Consider the following 19,320-nt stretch of genomic DNA (forward strand, 5'->3'; position numbering starts at 1 on the left):
AAAATCTTTAAAAAAAATAGAGGAATTAGGGAAAGTATTATATGAGGTGTTTTTTTTTTTAATTTTTATTTTGTAGATGGGGGCGGGGCAGAGGGAGAGAGAGAGAATCTCAAGCAGACTCCACACCAGCATGGAGCCGACGTGGGTCTCGATCTCACAACCCTGAGATCATGACCTGGGCGGAAATCAAGAGATGGATGCTTAACCGACTGAGCCACCCAGACGCCCCTAGTTATTTTTTGTTGTGCAACAAATTGCCCTAAAATTTAGCAGTTGAAAACAGCCATCTATTGTTTCACCGATTCTGAGGGTCAGGAATAGGAATGTGAGCTGCTCGCTGGCTCAGAGTGCCTCGTGAATTTGAGACCAAGAGGTCACTAGGGGCTCCAGTCGCCTGAAGGCTGTAGGAACCGCTTACAAGAGGGCTCATTCATACGGCTGAGAGCGGAAGGCTACAAGTTCCTCATCAGGTAAATTTCTCCACAGGGCTGTTGCGTGTGCCACCTCACACAGATGCTTCCTCCAGAGCGAGCGATCGAGAGAGAGAGCGAGGAGGAAGCTGTAATGCCTTTTATGACCTAGTCTCTGAAGTCAAACACCGTCACTCCGGCTATAGTCCATTCATTAGAAGTGAGTCACGAAGTCCAGCCCACATTCAAAGGGAATGGGACTGAGCTTGAAGAGAGGAGTATCGAAGATTCTGTGGATATATTTAAAAACCACAACAAATATCTAGCACACTGTTGCTTCTTGAGGCTTCGTCCTGGCCCCTCTTTTATCAGCCTTAATTTCCTTCCAAGCCTGATCTTCCCATAGCTTGCCCCTTCTTTTCTTTTCTTTTTTTAAGATTTTATTTATTTATTTGAGAGAGTGAGAGAGAGAGTGAGAGAGAGAGAGAGCACGAGTGGTGTGAGGGGCAGAGGGAGAAGCAGACTCCCCGCTGAGCAGGGAGCCCGATGAGGGGCTCGAATCCCCAGACACTGGAATCATGACTGGAGCCACCCAGGCGTCCCCTGGCTTCCCCCCTTTTTTTTTTTTTAAGATTTTTTATTTATTTATTTATTCGACAGAGATAGAGACAGCCAGCGAGAGAGGGAACACAAGCTGGGGGAGTGGGAGAGGAAGAAGCAGGCTCATAGCAGAAGAGCCTGATGTGGGCTCGATCCCAGATCGCCGGGATCACGCCCTGAGCCGAAGGCAGACGCTTAACCTCTGTGCCACCCAAGCGCCCCTGGCTTCCCCCTTCTTAGCAAACAACACTACCATCCACTCGGTTACTGAAAACATTTTTTTATCCTTTTCTTTGAGCTTCCATTCCCTAAGAAATTCATTAGCAAGTATTGTTGGTTCTACTTCTAAGATTATAACTTTCATTATATGAAAGTTGGGCAATTCAGTAGGGCTCTACTTGAGAGATAGCGAAGCAGAAGTTAGGTATGGTTCTCCTGCCTTCCTAAGGCAGCTTTTCAAGTGTACACATCTCTTTACATGTGAGTATAAAGGACTGGGAGAGGGCGATCAGCGTTGCAGAGCTGGCGATTGCTTGCTAGAAGAAGACCAGCCACCTTTCCCCCCCAGCCTTGAGATATAATTCCCATATAATATTACGCAAGTTTAAGGTGTACAATGTGATGATTTGAGGGGCTCCTTGGTGGCTCAGTTGGTTAAGTCTTGGACTTTTGATTTCAGCTCAGGTCATGATCTCGGGGTCATGAGATTGAGTCCCATGTCCAACTCCATGCTCAGCAGGGAGCCTGCTTCTCCTTCTCCCTCCCACCGTTCATGCTCCCTCTCTCTCTCTCAAATAAATAAAATCTTAAAAAATATATTGAAAACATTTTAAAATGTGATGATTTGATACACACATATATTGTGAAATGTTTATCACAGTAAGGTTAGTTAACACCTTTTTCACTCCACATAATTACCACTTTGTTATTGTTGTTATAGTAAGAACAGTTAAGATTTAGTCTCTTAGCAACTTTCAAGTATATATTACAGTATTGTAACCATAGGTACCATACTATACCTTGGATTCCCAAAACTTACTCCTCTTATAACCAAAAGTTTATACCCTATGACCACCTTCACCATTTCCTCCACCCCCCAGCCCCTGGCCACCACCAATCTACTCTCTGTTTTTATGAGTTCAGCTTTTTTAGATTCCACATAAAAGTGGATCATGAAGTATTTGTCTTCTCTAACTTATTTCACATAGCATAATGTTCTCAACTTTCCATGTTGTCACAAATGACAGGAATTCCTTCTCTTTTTATGGCCAAATAATATTCCATTGTATATATATACCCATATTTTCTTTTTTCTTCTTATTTTTTACATTTTAAAAAAGATTTATTTATTTATTTATTTATTTTTGAGGTAAAGAGAGAGAGAGAGAGAGGAAGAGGAAGAGAAAGAACAAGCCAGAGGGAGCCGCAGAGGGTGAAGCACACTCCCCATTGAATAGGGAGCCCTCAGGACTCGATCCCAGGACCTGGGATCACAACCCAAGCTGAAGACAGATGCTTAACTGACTGAGCCACCCAGGGGCTCCCCTTTCTTCTTTTTAAAGATTTTATTTATTGGGGTGCTTAGGTGGCTCAGTGGATTAAGCAGCTACCTTCAGCTCAGGTTGTAATCCCAGGACCCTGGGATCGAGCCCTGCGATGGGGGGGGGGGTCCCTGCTCAGCGGGGAGCCTGCTTCTCCCTCTCTCTCTGCTACTCCCCCTGCTTGTTCTCTCTCTCTGTCAGATAATTAAATAAAGAAAAAATCTTTTAAAAAAGCTTTTATTTATTGTGAAAAAAAGAGAGGGAGAGGGGACATGTGAGTGGGGGAGGGGCAGAGGGAGACAGAGAATCTCAAGCAGACTCCATGCCGAGCACAGAGCCTGACATGGGGCTCAATCTCACAACTGTGGGATCATGACCTGAGCCGAAATCAAGAGTTGGACACTTAACTGACAGAGCCACCCAGATGCCCAGTACCACATTTTCTTTACCCATTTATCCATCAATGGATATTTAGGTGGTTTCCATGTCTTGGCTATTGTAAATACTGCTGAAATGAACATGGTGGTGAAGATAACTCAATGAAATAGCGATTTCATTTCCTTGGGATAAATACCCAGAAGTGGGATTGCTGGATCATATGTTAGTTCTATTTTTCTTTGTAGACCCCCCCATACTGTTTTCTATAGTAGCTGCACCAGTTTACAGTCCCACCAGCAGTCCACAAGGGTTCCTTTTTCCTCACATCCTCCACAGCATTTGTGGTATGTTTTCTTTTAAAGAAGAGCCATTCTAACAAGTGTGAGGTGCTATCTCATTGTGATTTTGATTTACGTTTCCCTGATCATTAGTAAAGTTAAGCATCTTTTTTTTTTAAAGATTTTATTTATTTGCTTATTTATTTACTTGGGGGGGAGGGGCAGAGGAAGAAGGTGGGGGAGAATCTCAAGCAGACTCTGCACTGCCAGTGGAGCCCACTGTGGGGATCTGTCCCACAACATCAAGATCACGACCTGAGCCTAATCAAGAGCTGGATGCTTAACCGACTGAGCCACCCAGGAGCCCCAACTTAAACATCTTCTGGGGGCTCCTAGCTGGCTCAGTCAGTAGAGCACGTAACTCTTTTTTTTTCTTAATCTTTTTTTATTTTTAAGTTTTATGTATTGAAGTAATCTCTACACCCGATGTGGGGCTCAAACTCCTGACCCTGAGATCAAGAGTCGCACACTCCTCCGACTGAGCCAGCCGGTGCCCCTAGCATGAGACTCTTTTTTTTTTTTTTTTTAAGATTTTATTTATTTATGTGACAGAGAGGTAGCCAGCGAGAGAGGGAACACAGCAGGGGAGCGGGAGAGGAAGAAGCAGGCTCCCAGCGAAGGAGCCTGATGTGGGACTCGATGTGGGGGACTCGATCCCGGAATGCCAGGATCACGCCCTGAGCCGAAGGTAGACGCTTAACGACTGCGCCATCCAGGCACCCCCCTAGCATGAGACTCTTGATCTTGGGGTCATGAGTGTAGGGTGTAGGGGTTACTTAAAAATAAAAATTTCTTTTAAAAGCTAAGCATATTTTCACGTATTTGTTGGCCATTTGTATATCTTCTTCAGTAAAATGTCTATTCATGTTCTCTGATCATTTTTAAGATTTATTTATTTAAGTAAACCCTACACCCAACATGGGGCTCAAACTCATGACTCCAAGATCAAGAGTCACATGTTCTACCACCTGAGCCAGCAGAAGCTCCATTCTCTGCCCATTTCTTAATCAGATTATTTGGAGTTTTTTGCTACTGAGTTTTATGTGGTCCTTTTATATTTTGGATATTAACCCCTTATCTTATATATGTTTTGCAAATAGTTTCTCCCATTCCATAGGTTGCCTCTTCATTTTGTTGATTGTTTCTTTTGCTTTTTTGTTTGATGTAGTTGGTCCTTTTGTTTACTTTTGCTTTCATGGCTTGTGCTTTTAGTGTTGTATACAAAAAATCATCGCCAAGACCAATGTCAAGGAGATTTTTCCCTATGTTTTCTTCTGGGAATTATATGGCTTCAGGTCTCACATTTGAGTCCTTACTCCATTTCAAATTAATTTTTGCAACTGGTATAAGATAAGGGCCCAGTTTTATTCTTTTTCGTGTGAATTTCCAGTTTTCCCAACACACTTATGGAAGTGACTATTTTTTCCTCATAGTGTGTTCTTGGCTCCTTGTCAGATATTAGTGACCGTGTATGCCAGGCACCTTTCATTAAGCATTTACTTTTTGCCTTGCAGTACACCAAGTAATTCACATGCATTATCTTATTTATTATTACACCTTTCTAAGAAGTAGCTGTTACTATTCCCCATCTAACACCCTTGCTTAAAAACCTATTTTTCGCCATTATAAAGATAATCTATCTTCACATACATACTTCTTTATTCTGTTAAATTGTTTTCTCAGGGTAATTTTCAGAAGCGGAATTACTGGGTCAAGGAATATAAAGATTTTAAAACTGTCAATAACTTTTTTCCTATTCTCCCTTAGAGGACGTGTCTACTCCCTTTCTGTGTATTTAACTTTTCTATTAAAAAAGAAATATAGGGTGCTTACAAGGCAGAAAACCTTGTTTTCTGGGGCAAAAAAAGAAAAGTGTGCTCCTCCACTTCCTGATGACCTGCCCAGCCTAGAGCCTGATAGTAAATGCTTAATAAATATTTATTTCATGACGATTAAATACATTTAGAGTATCTGATTTAAAGGCCCATCTAAGAAAAATGACTAGTTCTGTCTTTAGTGGAAATTCCAGGATGGGGCTTTACAGAATCACCTTATTTTAATTGAATTCATTCATTCATTCATTCATTCATTCATCCATCCATAGTTTGTCTTCTTGCAAAGAAGAACTTAAGGTGGCTTGGAAAGTTGTAAAAATAAATAGCAAGACAAAATATATATAAGAAAGGTGAAGCTAAAGGGAATATAAGGGGAGACAAGTAAAATAGAGCCAGGAATGAGGGAGTCACAAAAAATGCATACCAGGAAGTTCTATATACTTGCTAATAAGGTCAAAAAACAATATTTACTTTAAGCTCCCTGACAACTAACAAAAAGATGAGAATGTGACCAGCGGCAACAGTATTTGCACTGTTCACAGGCAAAAACAGCCTTGTTTTTAGGAAAATCACTACCCTTCTTGAAGATAAGACTTGACATAAATTTCTCTTGTGCTTTCTCTGATTGCAAATCTCGTGAGCAATGTCACCTTCATCAGCACCCTCCTTACGGTAAGCATGGAGATAAATTTTGAAGGGCTGTTTCTTATAGTGCCTATAGTAAAAGCTGAAAACATTACAGCCATCCACAGTTCAGTAAAAGCAATTTTTTTTTTAAGATTTTATTTATTTATTCGACAGAGATAGAGACAGCCAGCGAGAGAGGGAACATAAGCAGGGGAAGTGGGAGAGGAAGAAGCAGGCTCATAGTGGAAGAGCCTGATGTGGGGCTCGATCCCATAACGCCGGGATCACGCCCTGAGCCGAAGGCAGATGCTTAACCGCTGTGCCACCCAGGCGCCCCAGTAAAAGCAAATTTTTATTATTATTATTATGCTGCCCAGAAGATAAGCAGCTCTCTCCTGGTTTTATTAGATCTATGCTTTATTTATTTATTTATTTATTTATTTATTTATTTATTTATTTATTAAAGATTTTATTTATTTATTTGACAGAGATAGAGACAGCCAGCGAGAGAGGGAACACAAGCAGGGGGAGTGGGAGAGGAAGAAGCAGGCTCCTAGCGGAGGAGCCTGATGTGGGGCTCGATCCCATAACGCCGGGATCACGCCCTGAGCCGAAGGCAGACGCTTAACCGCTGTGCCACCCAGGCGCCCCTATGCTTCTTTTATTTAAAGGATCTAGTGTAAAAGTTCTTAATCTGGGGTTCATGAGGAAGAGCGAGGGTATTCTAAATTCTCTAAAACTGTATGCAAAATACCGCGTCACTTTGAAGGATTATGATGTGTCGATGTAGATTCATCAGTTGCAACAAATGCACCACTCTGGTGGGGATGTTGGTAATGGGAGAAGCTGTGCATGTGTGGCGGCAGGGAGTATATGGGAAATCTCTTATGTCTTCCTCTCAATTTTGCTGTGAACCTCAAACCGCTCTAAAAAAAGTAGTCTTTTTTAAAAAGGAAAAAAAAATGTGTCCATGAGTAGATGCATCTTCCTGGAGGAAAAGTCTAGAGCAGTAGTTCTCAAGTTTAACTGCACATTAGAATCACCTGAGGGAGCTTTTAAAAAGAAAATTCCAAGGCCAAGGACTCTAGATATCCTGATTTAGTCATCTTGGGGAGCCTGGATCTGGTGTTGTTTCAAAAATTGGCGCCTGGGTGGCTCAGTTATTAAGCATCCGACTTTGGTTTGGGTGGTGATCCTGGGATCCTGGGATCAAGTCCCAAGTTGGGCTCCCTGCTCAGCGGGAAGCCTGCTTCTCCCTCTCCCACTCCCCCTGCTTGTATTCATTCCCTCTCTCTCTGTCTCTGTCTCGGTCAAATAAATAAAATCTTAAAAAAAAAAGTTCATGAGGTGATTCTAATGTGCAAAGTTAATATGAACGCCAAGCACCTAAGGGTTTTGTTAAAATGAAGATTCTGATTCAGTATGTCTGGGGTTAGGCCCGAGAGTGCATTTCTGACAAACTTCCAGGTAACACCACTGCTGATCTTCAGAACATCCTTTGGGTAGAAAGCCTCTGGAGCAGTCATATTCAAAGTGTGATCTGGGAACCCTTGGGGAGGGGGGGAATGCCTTCTATGCATTGTAATGCCAAGATGTTATTTGCCTTTTTCCATTGAGTTGACGTTTGCACTCACGGTGCTTAGCAGTGGTGGGTAAACAGGCAAATGCCTTCACACAAGTCAAGTGGTGGCACCAAACCATACTAGAACTCACTGTATTCTTTACTGCCATCTACTTGCAATTTTTTAAATTTTTATTTCTTTTTTTAAGATTTTATCTATTTATTTGTCAGATAGCGAACGTGCAAGCAGGAGGAGAGGGAGAGGGAGAAGCAGGCTCCCCACCCAGCAGACAGCCCAGTGCGGGACTCGGTCCCAGGACCCTGGGATCATGATCTGAATCCAAGGCAGACGCTTAACCGACTGGGCCACCCAGTCGTCCCTTACTTGCAATTTTTTTAAAAAAAGGATGCTGTTTTACTTAGAATGTCCTTGATGAAGCAGTGAAAATTAGTGATTTTATTAAATCTTGACCCCTCAGTAAACGTGCTTTATTTCTTATGACACCAGTGCCACATGTGGAAGAAAAACCGATGGTTATCTTGAGGAAAAATATTTATGTGATTCATTGAGTTGTGACCTGAGGTAGGTGCTTTTCTCATTGACTGCCATTTTTACTTGAAACAATGACTAACAAACTATGGCTACTCAGACTGGTATATTTGGCTGAAATTTTCTCAAAAATGAACAAAATGAGCCTGCACTTCCAGAAAAATAACTGACAGGATTTGTTGCCAATGATAAAATTTGAATTTTCAAACAAAAGTTGGCATTTTAGAAAACTTATTTCTACCACCATGAGCTTGACAGCTTCCCCATACTTAAAAGACATTTCTGATGATTATAAATGTGATTTTTAACATACTGTATAATGAAATATGTCAGCATTCGGAAGATCTGCATAACTCAGTGAACCAATATTTTCCAATGACCAATGAATACGTAAAAGATCCATTCAAAGAGCAAGAAAGACCAATGGATTTTCATGAAACAAAACAAAAAGCTCATTGATATGGTTTCAGATTCTACATTGCAACTACCCTTGAAGAAATTACCACTTGTTAAAAAAAAAAGAAGAAATTACTGTTTGTTGAATTTCCATGTAGTATCAGACAATAACCACAATTTTCTGAGAAGTCTATTAAAATAATTCCCCCTTTTCCAACTGCATATCTATATGAGGCCAGATTTTCTTCATATACTTCAGCTGAAACAACATATTGCAACAGACTGAACGTGGATGCATGTATGAGAATCTAGCTAAAGCGGACATTAAAGAACTTTGTAGGGGCATCGGGCTGGCTTAGTCGGTAGAGTGTGAGACTTGATCTCAGGGTTGTGAGTTCAAGCCCCACGTTAAGTTAGAGATTACTTTAAAAAAAAAAAGAACTTTGTAAAAATGTAAAACATTGACACTCTTTTTATTACATTTTTTGTTGTTTTGGAACATATAGCTACATTTTGTAAAAATATGTAATTTATGTTAATAGGTAATAAGTTTATTATTTTAAAATAAAATAATTATTTCTTTATTTTAACTACTAAAACAGTAGTTATTGATAGATAACCCACATATACAAAACTCATTGTTTTTTAAGGCTTTTTGGATTGAGAACTGCTACTTTCATTAAATTTCAAAGAGATCCAGGACCTCAAAAATACCTCGAAATGGTTAGGAACCACAGATCTTTAAAAAGAAACCAATGAGGGACCCCTGGCTGGCTCAGCTGGTTAGTGTCTGCCTTCTTCTCAGGTTATGATCCCAGGGTCCTGGGATCTGGCCCCACGTCAGCGCTCCCTGCTCAGCGGGGAGTCTTCTTCTCCCTCTCCCTTTGCTCTTCCCCCACCTCTTACTCTCTCTCTTGCTCTCTCTCTCAAATAAATAAAATCTTTAAAAAATAAAATAAAATAAAAAGAAATTGATGAAAATAAATAAATAAATAGAAAGGGATGAACTTATTTCATATTCTCCACAAAAATTATTTTTCTCAGTTAAGCTTTGGAAAAGTATGGAATGGCAGTGAGTTCTAGACTATATTTCTAACAAGAATGTGGACAACAACAGTTCTGGGCTGCCAATTAACTAGTTAGCCTTAATATAAATGGGTTGAAAACAACCCTTAGAAGCTCAGATCTAATTCCCTAATATCATATACAAAGCAACATTATGAACTGTGCTATATAGGAATTAATCCATTTAACTCATGACAACTCCATACGGTAGGTACTCTTACTATCTCTGGTTTGTACATTTTGTTGAATGAATGAATGAACGAATACGTGTGTGAATAAAATAAAGGGCTTTTAAAAAAATTTTATTTTTAAGTAATCTCTACATCCAACATGGGGCTCGAATTTATACCCCCAAGATCAAGAGCTGCATGCTCTACCGACTGAGCCAGCCAGATGCCCCTAAAATTAAGTCTTTTTTACCTGTATACAAATCCAATTTAGAAAAGGGTTCTCAATACAGTTATAGTCAGCCAACTAGTGCTCATTTTCTATCTTTTTTACTCAACGTTTGCCTATCTGCAGTTTCCCTCTGCATTTTTATTGCCATCTAGCTCTTGTTTTATCTCCTCAGAAGTCCCACAGTTAATTCCTTTCCTTATTGGGGTTGAGATCTATTCTTCCCTCTAAATCTCCATGTACTTTTTGAAAATAAATACAGGGGGCCTGGGTGGCTCAGTCGGTTAAGCGTCTGCCTTCAGCTCAGGTCATGATCCCAGGGTCCTGGGACGTGCCCTGCTTCAGGCTCCCTGCTCAGCGGAGAGCCTGCTTCTCCCTCTGCCTGCCGCTTCCCCTGCTCGCACGTTCTCTCTGTCAAATAAATAAATAAAATCTAAAAAAAAAAAAAAGGAAAAGAAAAGAAATACAAACACCACAGTGTCTATCAATTAGCCCCACCTCACTCACTGCACCCCAGCCCTTATGCCCCCAATGGGACCATGTGCTCATCCTATCAGGCAGATCCCCTCACCCATCTTTTGGTAACACTAATAATAACAAGAACTAACATTCACTGAGTAACTAGGTGCTACATGCTTTACTTCATGAACTTACTTAGTCTTCATTGGGTAGCGATGGTAATTACTATTTTTATCATCCCTATTTTAGAGATGGGAAAATAAAGATTTATGCAGCTGGAATAACTTATCTAAGTCTCATAGCGAGAAACTAGTAGAGCCAGGATTTGATTTAAACCTGTGTCCTTCCCCACACCCCCACCTGTAGTTTTATTGGGGTATAATTCACAAATCATAAGATTAACCTACTGGAAGTGTACAATTCAATGATTTTTACTAAGTATATAGAGTTCTGCAACCACTGCCAAGATCTGCTTTTAGAATATTTCCGTCAGCCCATAAAGTTACCTTGTAGTCAATTCTTGCTCCCTCTCCCAGCCCCAGACAATGACTAGTCAACCTTCGGTCTCTACAGAGTTGCCTTTTATGAAACATACATTAATGGAATCCTACATTGCATATAAATAGAATCCTTCGTTATCAGGCTTTTTTTCACTTAGCATGTTTTTTAAGTTCATCCATGTTGGATAACGTGTCAGTAATTTGTTGCTTCTCACTGCTGAACGGTATCTGTTGTATGGATATACCATGTTTTGCTTATCCATTTACCAGCTGGGGTACATTTGGGTTGTTTCCACTTTGGGGACCTTATGAATAATGCTGCTATGAACATTCATGTGCAAATTTCTGAGTGGGCATGAATACTGTCATTTCTCTTGGGTGGTGCTTAGGAGTAACATTTCTGACTCCTAATTAAGTTTATGTTGAACATTTTAGGAAATTTCAAACTATCTTCCAAAGTAGCAATATCATTTTATCTCCCCATCAACAATGTATGAAGACCCAGTTTCTTCACATCTCATCAATCCTTGGCATTGTCAGTCTTTTTGATCATAACCATCCTAGTAGATGTGAAATGATATCTCATTGTGGTTTTAATTGGCATTTCCTTAATGATTAATGATGTTGGCTATCTTTTCCTGCATTTAATAGCCATTTATATATCTTCTTTGCTTGGAATCCTTGACTACAAAGTTACCACCACCCAGCCAATGCCTCCCAAATACACCACATTCACTCTTGCCTCTTTGCTTTTGATTATGCTCTTCCTATAACTTAAAACGCCCTATTATTTTATAATCCCAAATTTATGATTTTAAAAATTCAGTTCCAGAGGCACCAGGGTGGCTCAGTTGGTTGAGCGTCTGCCTTCGGCTCAGGCCATGATCCCAGGGTCCTGGGATAGAGCCCCATGTCAGACTCCCTGCTCAGCTGGGAGTCTACTTGTCCCTCTCCCTCTGCCCCCCCCAATTCATGCTGTCTCTCACTCTCTCTCTCAAATAAATAAATAAAATTTTTAAAAAATCCAGTTCCACATTCACATTCACTATAAGACTAATCCTGGCCCAGCCTTTCATACATACTATCTCCCATCATTCTTGCATGTAGTGAGAATCCAATTAACAAAAGAACCTAGGGGGTGCATGGGTCGCTCAGTCAGTCTGTTGAGTGTCTGAGTCTTGATTTCAGCTCAGGCCGTTATCTCAGGGTCCTGGGATGGAGCGCTGCATCAGGCTCTGTGCTCAGCAGGGAGTTTGCTTGAGCATTCTCTCCCTCTCCCTCTCCCTCTGCCTCTCCTCCCACTCTCTCTAAAATGGATAAATAAATCTTAAAAAAAAAAAAAGAATCTAGGGGCGCCTGAATGGCTCAGTTGGTTAAGCGTCTTCCTTCGACTCAGGTCATGATGCCAGGGTCCTGGGATCAAGCCTCGCTTTGGACTCCCTGCTCAGCAGGAGAGTCTGCTTCTCCCTCTCCATCTGCCTCTTGCCCTGCTCATGCTCTCTTTCTCTCTCTCTCTCATATTTTCTCTCTCTCTCAAATAAATAAAATCTTAAAAAACTAAAAAGTTTTTTAAAAAAATCTAATAAATGTTAAGTTTATGAATGGACTTTACCCCAGTTAAAACAGACAAAATTTATTCAGTATCTGATCAGAACAGATCCTCAACATCTATTTTTTAAAAACTGATGCTGTGGAAGATATAAAGATGAATAGAGCAAACTAAAGATTATCATCTAGTTAATCATGTAGTATGATGCAAAGATACAGTCCCAAATAAAGCAAAAGTATATCCTCTGAAATTATATCTTTACTTCAGGTCTAAATAAAACCTAGTATCCATTTAAGCATCAATTTGTTTAGCTATCATTTCTTGAGTATCTCCAGTGTATCAGCCACTTCGTAACTGCTATTGTTAGAGGGAGAATACAGTTAAATAAGTTTTGATCCTTCAATTTGTTTATAGCAAAATTAAGGGAAGCAATAGGTAATCGAAAATTTTAATACAATGGTAAGTGCTATAACAGAGGTAGCTCCAGTGTGGGACGACAGAGAAAAATGTTATCATATCACAAAAGAGAGGGCTTTGATTTGGTTCTTTATGAAAGAATATTAGCCAAGTGAAATGTAGGGCTTCCTGGTAGGAATCTGGCCCATCTCTGGGTTTTTCTCTCATCTCAAGGAAGTCAGACTGTCAAAAACCTGATCCAATTTTGGACTCAGTAAAATAATTAGGGCACAAAAAAATGTCCTGGACTGACCTGGGTTTCTGGGGATATTAGGATAACATTAACAATAGCACCTCTCCTCACCTTTTCCTTCTTCTGGACCCATTTCTGAGCACTATCCTCTGAGTTTTTAGGAAATGAACAGTCACAGAAATCAACAAGGGTAGAAGGGCATGAGTACTAGGTAAGAAATGAACCTCTAGAAAAAGGCTCTTTAACAATCTGATCTCTTCAAGCCTGGAGGGATAGCCTAAGAGCTGTGGGCTCTGTATAAGGTTAATTGTTAATTGTTACTGGGTGCAGCCATTGGGGTTTTTTTCTTTAACTGAAATATAGTTGAGATACAATATTATATTAGTTTCCAGTATACAACATAATGATTCAGCATTTACATATATTATAAAATGCTCCCATGTAAGTGTAGTTACTGTCACTGTGCAAAGTTATTAAAATACTATTTACTATATTTCCTGTGCTGTACTTTACATCTCTGTGACTTATCAGTTATTTTATAATTCAAAGTTTGTACCTTTTAATCTCCTTCACCTAATTCATCCATCTCCCCTCCCCACCTCCACTCTGGCAATCACCCGTTTGCTCTCTGTATTTATGGGTCTGTCTCTGTTGTTTTGTTTGTTTTGTGTTGTTTTTTAGATTCCACATATAAACGAAATCATATGGTATTTGTCTTTCTCTGTCTGACTTATTTCACTGAGCATAATACCCTCTAGGTCCATCCATGTTGTCACAAATGGCAAGATTTCATTCTTTTTTATGACTGAGTAATATACTGTATTATATATATATATATATATATATATATATACACACATACCCCCCACATCATCTTCTATTGATGGACACTTAGGTTGCTTTTATATCTTGGCTATTGTAGGTAGTGCTGCAACAAACATAGGGGTGCATATATCTTTTCGAGTTAGTGTTTTTGTTTTCTTTGGGTAAATACCCAGAAGTGGAATTTTAAAACTGTTAGGTATTTAGATCCAAAAATTCTGCCCACCTGTATTTGGTTCTAGACCATACTGACTTTTATATTAGTGTTGGAGGGCTTAATCTGAAAAAAAAAAAAAGTGGATAATGGCCAAGGAACCAAGTTAAGCATGAACGGTAATATTCATCTTGGGAACTGTTATTCTAAGTAACTCTAAATAGGAAACTGTTTCTCCTGTCATTTACCTTGTGTAGTTAAAAATATTCAGATTTCAGTCATAATTTCAATCCTGACTCTGAAACCTTGGTCAAACCACTTAACTCCTCTAAATCTTAATTTCTTTATCAGAAAAGTAATGCACTTTTAATTCTTTATTGAAAATTAAAGGAAGTATATAACAACCTGTGGCTATCTACTTAATGATGGTGATGGCAACACTAATATTGCCATAACTACTAATAGCTAACATTTATTGAACATTTTCTATGTGCCAGGCAGTGTTCCAAAATGCTTTGTATGACAATGATTATTTGTTGAAAATCAGTTCAAAGCTACATCCATATGAAAGACCAGTGGATTCTCAATTGTCTTTGTCAGTTCAGGCTATTATAACAAAATATGTAGACTGGGTGTCTTTTTTTTTTAAAGATTTTATTTATTTATTTGAAGTGGGTGCAGGGGAGGCACAGAGGCAGAGGGAGAAGCAGACTGCCCGTTGAACAGGGAGCGCGATGTGGAGCTCGACCCCAGGACCCTGAGATCATGACCTGAGCTGAAGGCAGACACTTAATGGACTAAGACACCCAGGTGCCCAGACTGGGTGTCTTAAATGGAGACACTGGTTCCTCACAGTTCTGTAGGCTGAGAAGCCCAAGATCAGGGTGCAGTTGGGTTCTTAGTGAGGTCTCTCTTCCTGGCTGTTAGACAGCTGCCTTCCTGCTATGTCCTCACATGGCAGGTAGGGGAAGAACTCTGGTCTCTCCCTCTTATAAGGACGCTAATCTCACCATGGGGCCCCCACCTTCATGATATTTTTAAAGTCTACTTGGCACATGATTTTAGATTAGTTTCAAGTATACAATATAGTGATTTGACAATATGTATATGTATATGACAATATGTATATCTATATGTTATGCTATGCCCACCACAAGAGTAGCTACCATCTGTCACTATACAATCCACTATTACAATACCATTGACTATATTCCCTATGCTGTATCTTTTACCTTCATGACTTACTTATTCTATGAGTGGAAGTTTATACCTCCTACTCTCCTTCACCCATTTTGCTCATCCCCTCTCCCCTCCCCTCCCCTCCCCTCTGGCAACCATCAGTTTGTTCTCTGTATTTACGGGTCTATTTCTGCTTTTGGCTTGCTTATTTATTTATTTATTTTTTTAGAGCCCACATATAAGTGAAATCATATAGTATTTATCTTTCTCTGTCTCACTCATTTCACTTAGTGTAATACCCTCTAGGTCTATCTATAATGTTGCAAATGGCAAGGTCTCATTCTTTTTATGGCTGAGTAATATTCCATTTGTGTATATATTACATCTTCTTTATCCATTCATCTACCAATGGATACTTGAGTTGCTTCCATATCTCGGCTATTGTAAATAATGCTGCAATAAACATAGGGATGCATATACCTTTCAAATTAGTGTTTTTGTTTTCTTGGGGTAAATACTCAGTTAGTGGAATTACTGGATCATATGGTATTTTTAAAAATATTTTCTTTATTTGAAAGAGAGAGTGAGAGCGCACACACACACAAGTAGGGGAAGGACACAAAGAGAGGGACAAGCAGGCTCCCTGTTCGGCAGGGAGCCTGACGGAGGGCTAGATCCCAAGACCCTGAGATCACGACCTGAGCCAAAGTCAGACGCTTAACAGACTGAGCCACCCAGGTGCTCCAGCATATGGTGTTTCTAGTTTTAATTTTTTGAGCAACCTTCAATCTGTTTTCCACAGTGGTTACACTAATTTGCATTCCCACCGAAAGGGCACAAGTGTTCCTTTTTCTCCACATCCTCACCAACACTTGTTATTTCTTGTCTTTTTGATGCTAACCATTCTGACAGGTGCGAGGTGATATCTCATTGTGGTTTCAATTTGCATTTCCCTGATGATGAGTGATGGTGAGCATCTTTCCATGTGTCTGTTGGCCATCGGGATTCTTCCTCGGAAAGAATGTCTATTCAGTTCCTCTGTCTTCTTTAATTGGATTACTTGGGAGGTTTTGGTGTTGAGCTATCTAAGTTGCTCATATATTTTGGATATTAACCCCTTACTGGATATATCATTTGCACATATTCTCCCATTTAAGAGGTTGCCTTTTTGTTTTGTTGATGGTTTCCTCCATTGTGCCTAAGCTTTTTATTCTCCCACCCTCATGACTTTGTCTAAACCTAATTATCTCCTAAAGGCCCCATTTCTAAATACCATCACATTGTTGGTTAGGGCTTCAAGATACGAATTTTGAGAGGACACAAACATTCAGCCCGTAACACCATCCTAGGAGTTGGTTCCCCCTCCTGGCTGCAAATTAATCATCTAGGGAGCTGTTAAAAATATCAATATCTATATACTACACCAATTAAATCTGAATATCTGGGGGTAGGTATTCATTACAGAATAAAGGAGAATTAGAAAGAAGTAGCATTGGGGTGCCTGGCTGGCTCAGTCAGTAAAGCATGTGACTCTTGATCTTGGGGTTATGGGTTTGAGCCCCACATTGGGTGTAGAGATTACTTAAAAATAAAATCTTTAAAAAAATAAAAAGAAAGAAGTAGCATTCACTTTTTTTTTTTTTTTTTTTTTTAAGTAATGAACTTAGGGATGCTTGGGTGGCTTATCTGGTTAAGCATATGCCTTCGGCTCAGGTCATGATCCCAGAGTCCTGGGATCGAATCCCACATCAGGCTCCTTGCTCAACAGGGAGCCCGCTTCTCCCTCTGCCTGCCGCTCCCCCTGCTTGTGGTCTCTCTCTCTCTCTAACAAATAAATAAAATCTTTAAAAAAATAAATAAAATAAAGTAATGAACTTAAGTTGTAATGAACTAGGTTTCTTAAAGACCTGGCAGTCAACTCAAGGAGCCCTGATTTCACCCAATTTTCACTTCATTCCTGGATTTCTCTGTTTTTTCATATGGGAAGAAAATCCAAAAAGAGATTTCTTGAGGACTTCTGTGGCTTTTGAAGAAAAGATGTATCTGAGATATGGCTAACATAGCGCCTACCTTTTTTCAGAATCCTATCGGGTGTCTTTTTACTAGTTTCCGGGACAAGCTTTGAATTTCTTTCAGAGATGTTCTGTTCTGGCTTTATTATTTTGATTATTACATATTGACTGTATACCATGCATCAAAAGCTGTGCTAGATGGTGGGGATTTAAGGAAGAATACCGGGGCGCCTGGCTGGCTTAGTCGGTGGAGCATGCGACTCTTGGTCTTGGAGTTGTGAGTTTGAGCCCCACGTCGGCTGTAGAGATTTAAAAAAATTTAAAAATGGGACACCTGGGTGACTTAATCAGCTGAGCGGCTGCCTTCGGCTCAGGTCGTGATCCCGGGGTCCTGGGTTGGAGTTCCCCATTGGCTCCTTGCTCACTGGGCAACCTGCTCCTCTCTCTGCCTGCTGATTCCCGTTGGTACTCTCGCTCTCTCTCTGGCAAATGAATAAATAAAATCTAAAATAAAAAAATACAGAATAAAACAAATCCTTTATCTCTAAGGAATTCACTCTTTAGGATAAGAGACCCACAAAAATAACACAGATAAAACGTGGGAACTTTTATGTAAAAATATTGTGAAAGGCTTTGAGAATGCTTACACGGGAGCAGTTAATTATGGGCTATTAGGAAAAAACGGAAGAGGAAATGTGCCATTTGCACTTGGCTTTAAGAGCAAGATGATAACAAGGGATGGGAAGCGGATAGAGAGTGGGTATTTCTGGCAGAGAAATGGTGTGAATGACGGACTGAAAGTGTGATGGTTGAGTGTTTTAGGGGCACTTGAAAGTAGGGCATTTAAGGAAATCATAGAAAACAAGAATAGGATGACAGGGGCGCCTGGGTGGCTCAGTCAATTAAGCATCTGCCCTCGGTTCAGGTCATGATCCCAGGGTCCTGGGATGGAGCCCCAAGTCAGGTTCCCTGCTCAATGGAGAGCCTGCTTCTCCCTCTCCCTCTGCTGCTCCCCCTGCTTGTGTGCTCTCTCTCCCTCTCTCCCTCTCTCTCTCTTGCTGTCTTTCTCAAATAAATAAAATCTTTAAAAAAGAGAGAGGGAATAGGATGGCAATTTCTGATCAGATGTTAAGGAGGTGGAGATTAGAGAAGGTAGTTTGAAGAGAGTCTGTCATTTTACAGAATGAGAAAGGGAGTTCACTAGAAACAATGATATCAGCTACCATTTATGAGCACTTACTATATGCCACACGATGAACATGGTCCCTGCCTTCCTGGAGCCTCCTCCAACATAGTAGAGAAGCCAGACAACAAATAGGTATATTCTAAAAAGATAAAGCATTATCATTTGGGATAAATGCCAGTGAAGAAACACATGGTACCATGACAAAGAATAATGGTTAGAGATGAAGGCCAGGTTGGAGAAGGGGAACAGCTTCAGACCAAGGCTCAAAGGATAAGAAGTAGACCATACCAAGGGCAGAAGGAAGAGCTTCTGCTAAAGCCTCAAAACAAGAGTTTTGCATTTTCCAGGAATTGAAAAGAGGCCAGTGTGGCTGGTGCATGGCAAGAGAGTGGCATAAGATGAGAGTAGATGTGTGGGTAGAGGCCAGATCACTCAGGGTTTCTTCTAGGTTCCAGTAAGGAAACTGAATTATATTCTTAGAGCAAACAGAAGTTGGGGACTGGTCTTAAGTAGGGGAATAACATGATTGGCTTGGTATTTAACATTGTTTTAGTTACTAAATGGCTAGTTGGATTGTGTCAGGCAGTCAGGAGACGTAGGGAAATTTTAGAGAAAGGGTGCTTCTATCAGATGAAGTACTGAAGGAAATTAAGAACACAGTGTGGTTTGGTGAAGAAGGTGATGACATAGGTTTCGGTTTTGTTGGCTTTGGGGTGACAACACTAGTTATTTCTCCCATGACTCCAAGTTGGACTAAGACAAGATTTATAGCTTCAGCAGAGAGAATTCCAGACTGTGGATACCAGTGTAAGGATAAGGAGGGTCCGAGAGGTAATGCCAAGAGTGGGGTATAGAGAAGCCAAGGTACTTTCTCTACCTGGAGCAACTTTTACAGGGGTACCAGATGCCTCACATCATCCTGTCAAATATGTTCCACCAACACCTGGATTGGAATTTAGGAGAGATGTCTGACTGAACCTGTGCAATCCAGGTTGTAGCTTACAGCAAGAAGTTAATTCATGTTTATTGAACGAATAAGATTGATGTGGTAATTATCCATCTGGCAGGGAGAGTTGAAGGTATAGGAGTAGTTTAAATTACTGAGGGAGAAAA

At 40.3% G+C, this 19,320-nt stretch overlaps 1 long non-coding RNA gene across 4 annotated transcripts in view; it reads right to left on the minus strand.

Moving 5' to 3' along the window:
- LOC148107996 (uncharacterized) overlaps positions 1–19,320 on the minus strand; it is a 54,221-nt gene that overhangs the window by 14,419 nt on the left and 20,482 nt on the right. The window lies entirely within an intron of this gene.

Source organism: Ursus americanus, chromosome 23 (assembly GCF_024610735.1).
Source record: "Ursus americanus isolate L20-20 chromosome 23, mUrsAme1.1.p, whole genome shotgun sequence".
NCBI lineage: Eukaryota > Metazoa > Chordata > Mammalia > Carnivora > Ursidae > Ursus > Ursus americanus.